The sequence below is a fragment of the Arvicola amphibius genome, chromosome 9 (assembly GCF_903992535.2).
Source record: "Arvicola amphibius chromosome 9, mArvAmp1.2, whole genome shotgun sequence".
NCBI classification, from domain to species: domain Eukaryota; kingdom Metazoa; phylum Chordata; class Mammalia; order Rodentia; family Cricetidae; genus Arvicola; species Arvicola amphibius.
The window spans coordinates 59,121,715-59,127,277 of NC_052055.2; the positions used below are offsets into that span (position 1 = coordinate 59,121,715).

A 5,563-nucleotide genomic window follows, 5' to 3' on the forward strand; every position below is an offset into this window, starting at 1 on the left:
CCAGTTCCAGATGTGAGTCACAGGAAATAGCCCTGAATATCTGGATGCCTGATTTTCTTCTCTCTATCAGAAAGATCTTTTGATTCACAAAGAATATGTGGTTAGAAAGGGCTGCTATGTCACTGTTTTCTCAGATTGGGGCATTAAGATTTGGGGGTAGGTGCTGTTTGTTTTTAAAATAGTGTCATTCCTTCTAGACTGGCCTCCAACTTTCTGTTTTGGAAGATGGCCTTGACTCCCTGATCCTCTTGTGTCTGCCCCCCAATGCTGGGATTCGCGGCATACTCTGCCTGGTTTTATTCTATGCTAAAGAAGCCAGGGCCAGAGCCAGTGTGTATGCTAGGCACACTGAGCATTAGTCCTGTTGTTCACTTTCTGTGTTTTACAGAGAGAGCCACCAAAGCCTAGACTACTGTTCCTCATGGAGGCCAGGCTGGCCTTGAACTTATGGCTAGTCTCTAGTCTAAGCCTCCAGAGTCCTGGGATTACAGGCATACACCTTCACCCTAGCTCTAGCATCTAGTTTTAAGACAAATCCACAACCCCCCTAGAACTGTCTAAATGCGAGGGATAGGAGATTGCCCCATGGGGTGAGGTGACTAAACCTTCAAGCAGTGGGGGTGAGGCTCCATCTTCCTAGTTTCATCAGCCTGAGGTCGGGACATGGGCTGGTTAGGGCTGGTGACTTCCATGTGGTCGCACGGAGGTGCATAGGGAGTTAGATGTGGCCGACGTGAGGGCTTCTGGTCACAACACACCTTCAACGCTGCCTGGATACACAGCGTAGAGTCTGAGGACTCTGAAATGACATGGGACTGGGACAGCCTCCTGTCCCTCCCTCCCAACCGGAACACAGCTCACTAGCTTCAGAAGAAGAGTGGCGTCCAGCTACACCCCTTGTGTGTGCAACTTCAAAAGACTCTCAGTCGGGAAATATAGGTCATCTAGAAAGGCTAGAAAGAAAAAGAGAGAAAGAAAGCAAGAGAAAAATCAGGGTCAATGGGTAAGATCTGCAGTTCCATCAGGAGGTATTTCTTGGCTACAGAGAGTCTGAGGCTAGCCTGCCTGAGCTCCAGGTGTGACTCAGTTGCAGTAGCTCTTGCCCACCATGCAGAAACCTGGGTTTGGTTTCTACAACCAAACAAACGAGGCTTGGCGTGGAATTCCTGTCATCCCTACATCTGTATGTAGAGGCAGAAGGATTAAGAGATCAAGGATGTCCACCCCTACATAGATGATTTAAAAAGTAAATCTCCCCAAACCCACTAAGACAAGTTACATACCTTGTATAGACCGCCTACACTCAGTTGGCTGAGGACAAGAAGATCGACAGTCCTTGGCAACCAGGACTACATACAGTAAACCGGAGTCAAAACAAGAGGAGAGAAAAAGAAAGGATTCTTCATTAGAAGGAACCAGTAGATATGCCCCTGTGGCTGATGTCAGGCCAGCAAGCTCCCACACCTGCTCCCTTCCCCACCAGGTGAAGATGACACAAGGATGCTGGCACGTGCTGTTGTCACACAGTCCCGTCCACCCATCTCGCCAGCCCTGCTCTCCAGATCTGATAGTTAGAATATTTAGAATCTCCATATTCTTTTGGAGACAGGTTCCACTCAGCCTGGAATTCAGTCATGCCTACCCTGGTCTGGAGGTTTTCCTACTTGACAGGGCAGAGTGGCTCAAAGCAGGAAGGCATTCCTGCAGTGGGCAGTTAGAGACGAGAAGATGAGGATCCTGCTCAAGGTCATCTTTGGCTACAGAGTGGCCTGCCTGGGCTCTATGAGGCCTTGCTTATACCATCATGCTGACAGTGCTTCAGTGCAGCTAAGGAGGAGCTGAGGCAGCAGCATCTTCAGGCCTATAAAGCCAGCCTGGACTACACACGGCATTTCAGTCGAGCCCGATTCAGGGCAATACTCTGTGTGAATTCTCAAGACAAACAGTTCATAGTATACTGTTCCTACAAACCAAAGTAGACCCAACCACATGTCAGAAAACAAGATGGAAGTGTGCACCTAACACTTAATGCACCTGTCCGGGAATGAGAGCCAATTCTCATCTATGGTTGCAGCTAGAATATGTTCCCTTAGCATACCTCTGTGGGTCTGTAATTTTTAGCGTAGGTCACTCAAGGTGTTATGTCTGCTTGTTTGTTTGTGTGTTTGTTTGAATTTGCCGTGTCTATTATAATCAATTAGAATTTTTATAGTATATTTGCATTATTGTGGCTGCTTATGGCCATCTTCAGTGCTTGGTGATTCCCTGGGGGTTAACATGTGACAGAGCAGCTGGCCTGCCTGAGAGTTGTTCATGTGCAAGAAAAACACAAACACAGAGACAGAGAGAGACACAGAAAAGAGGGACTCATCAGTAATGCGTGTTCGAGTGGGTAGAGGGCAGGGGAACATCACATCAGTCAGAGGGGATCACAGTGTCAGGCCAGATCAGCCTCCCAGGCTGGCCAGAGTCTCTGGAGAAGTTCTCCTCACTTTGAATCATTCAGTCTGGTCCAGTGGCTGAGGCCAGGAAAGGATCCCGTGATGATGGGCTGGGAAGCATGGGATTCTGGGGTGCTCTTCCCACCCCAGAGTGGAGTAAGATACTCCTTTATTCTCAGATTGGGCTGCTCAGAGACAGCAGATTAAGAGCCAGGAATGTGTTCTCCCAGTGGGGGAACACTTAGGAACCCCTTTTTTTTTTTTAGCAGACAGCCTTTAATGACAAGCTCTTCTCCCCTGTTTTTAGGCTCGCAGGCTCTTTGAAGTCCTCCATGAACCCTTCCTCAAAATGCCCCATGACCCACTGCCACTGAGGCTCCAGTGTAGCAATAAAGCCTTTTCCAGGCCTAGGCTCCTGCTGGATGTGCTGACGTGTTTGCTTGAAGGGACTACCAGCAGCTGGTTTCTGACAGCATTCCTGGGCCACCTCAGCTCTGATCGTTCCTCACTTTCCCCAGAATGTTAGTAGGGTTCCTCTGCTTTTTCTCCTGTCCTGTGGGAGACATCTGTCAGTGGGGAACGGTACCTTACACCCCACTTTCCTGATTCCTCTCCCTCCTTTCCTCCTCCTCCTCTTTCTCCTCCTCCTCCTCCTCCTCTTTCTCCTCCTCCTTCTCCTCCTCCTCCTCCTCGACCTCCTCCTCCTTCTTGTTTGTGGATCCTTGAATTGCTCCAGCCTCAGGTTTCTCGGATTCTCTTGGGTCAGTCATCTCAGAGGGGGAAATCTATCACCTTCTGTCCTTTTACTTTCTTCTTGCTGGATTCTGTAGCCACCTGGGGCTCAAAGTTAGCTGCAAGTGCAGATTTTGCCACCTCTGTCCTTGAGGCCAGCACCTTGCCCAGCCACTTTTCCTTTTCCTTCTTCTTGGTCTTCTTGGGAGACAAAGGAGCTGCCTCAGCCTGAAACCCATGTTCTGAAAGTTCAGGCTCTGTGGTCACTCCAGGGAGCTCCATATCTGGCTCCATCACCAAATTCTGCCTCTTTTTTTCTCCTCTTCTTTGTGGGGGACTGTGGGATAGCTTCCTCCTGGGGTTCCACAGCGATCTGTGGCTGAGTCAGCCACGATGGCAACACTGCTTGCATCCCTTAGCCCTCCTTCTGCCTCCTTCTCTTCTTGGTGGGGGACAGGAGGGTCCCATCAGGAGGGTCTGTTTCCACCACAGATTCCATGGGTCCCAGCTCCTATTCTGGCTGGAACATCTCTGCTGCCGTGGACTTGCTCTTCCTCTTCTTGCTACTGCTGGCAGATGGGAACGGCAGTCCCATGGGCTCTGCCATCTCTGCCATGGACTCTAGGGTCTCAGCCTCCAGAAGCTCTACCTTGCCCACCTGATTCTTCTTTTTCTTCTTCTTCCTCATTTCTAGGCCACTCCAGGCTGTGTCCACCTCCATGGCCCCATGCCCGTTGACTGCCTCCTGAATGTCTGAGGCCTCTGTGACCTTTCTCTTCCTTTTCCTCTTCCCTGAAGTGGGTGACCTCAGAGCCATGACTGACCCAAGCCCTGTGACCAAAGGGCTGCCTCCAAAGGCAGAGAACCGAGGCCACAGGCCGGCAGGGATCTGAGGTGGCAGGCTTGTGGGAATGGGCTGCAGGGGGACCCGAGAGATAAGATACTCTTGAAGACCCTCAATGATCCTTATGCTCTGATGGGGGGGGCCGGAGTGCAAGTGAGTCTTCCTCCTGCCTCTGTTGACAATGCCAGAAAGGTGGCTTCTCCAGCCTGAGGGCTGCCGGTAAGGACCCGGAATCGGCACCTCTTGACATCCAGTTTGCCCTTAACAGTCTTTGAGCCAGAGAGGCACACGCTGCCCATTGAGGCTGAGGAAAGAAAGGGAGAAGGCAGAGAATGGCTAGATCCTTTACAAAGCGGGAGGCCGGGGCTAGAAGCAACTTTTCTAGGCTAGCGTGCATGCAGCTCAGTGCTAGAGCCCTGAGTTTTGTTTCAACTATCTAACTTCTATTGTGTGGGGTTTGTGTGAGGCCTAGAACTCCTGATCAGCCTGCATCACCTCCCAGGTACTGCAAACAGACATGTGCCACCGTTACTGGCTTGCTTGCTTCACTTTTAGTTTTTGGTTTTGGAGACAGGGTTTCTGCCCTGGCTGTCCTGGAACATACTCTGTAGAACAGGCTGGCGGGAAACTCGGAGGTATACCAGCCTTTGCCTCCCAAGTGCTGCACCATCAAGACTGGTCTCCACCTAGCTCCTGACTGTTTCTTGAGACAGACCCTCTGTGTGTGAGGCTAGCTTGTACTCCCTATCTCATGCTGGCCGTGAAGCCTACCATTTTCCTGCCTCAGTCTCCTGAGTGCTGAGATTAAACCTAATCCCCATCATTAATGGTGAAATAATGTTTAAGGCAGGCAGGTAGGGGAGGAGGCTCAGACATTGAGTTTGTACACAGTATGAATGGGCCCTGGATTTGATCACCACCATTGTATGAAATTGGGCTCAGTATCTGCACTTGGGAGGTAGAAGCAGAAAGATCAGAGTTTAAATATTGCATAGGATGTTAAGATTCTCCAAAACAAAGCCAGGCGGAGGTGGACGTGCTTGCCTTTTTTTTCCTTTAATTTTCCTTTAATCCTAGCACTCGGGAGGCATGTGATTTGAGGGTCAGCCTGGTGTAAAAGAGCTAGTTCCAGGACATCAGGACAGACTCCAAAGCTACAGAGAAACCCTGTCTTCAAAAACAAAACAAACAAACAAACAAAAAAAAAGATTGTCCAAAACAAAAGAATATGTGACACCACTTGTAGCTCCAGAACTCAAGAAACTGAGGCTAGAGGATGCTGGGACTTAAGAAACCAGCCTGGGGTAGACAGAATGAGCCTGATTCTCCATTGTCAGAAAGGCTGTCTACAGTTCTAGGTTCACAGTGTGAGGTGGGTTCAGTTTCTAGGGTGTGTGTGGGGGGATACTCCCAGTGGGTGGAGTGGGAGTGACCACTCACCACTGTGGGGCAAAGTCTGCAGGAGCTCAGATAAGCCACACTTCTGTATCTGGAAAAATCAGCACCTGCAAGGAGATACAAGGGGGATTTGAGTCTGGAGACATCG

At 50.0% G+C, this 5,563-nt stretch overlaps 1 pseudogene; it reads right to left on the reverse strand.

Annotated features, from left to right (window-relative positions):
• Window positions 1-3,010: 3,010 nt before the first annotated feature.
• On the reverse strand, window positions 3,011-5,561 carry LOC121677301 (annotated as a pseudogene).
• Between the last annotated feature and the right edge of the window lie 2 nt (window positions 5,562-5,563).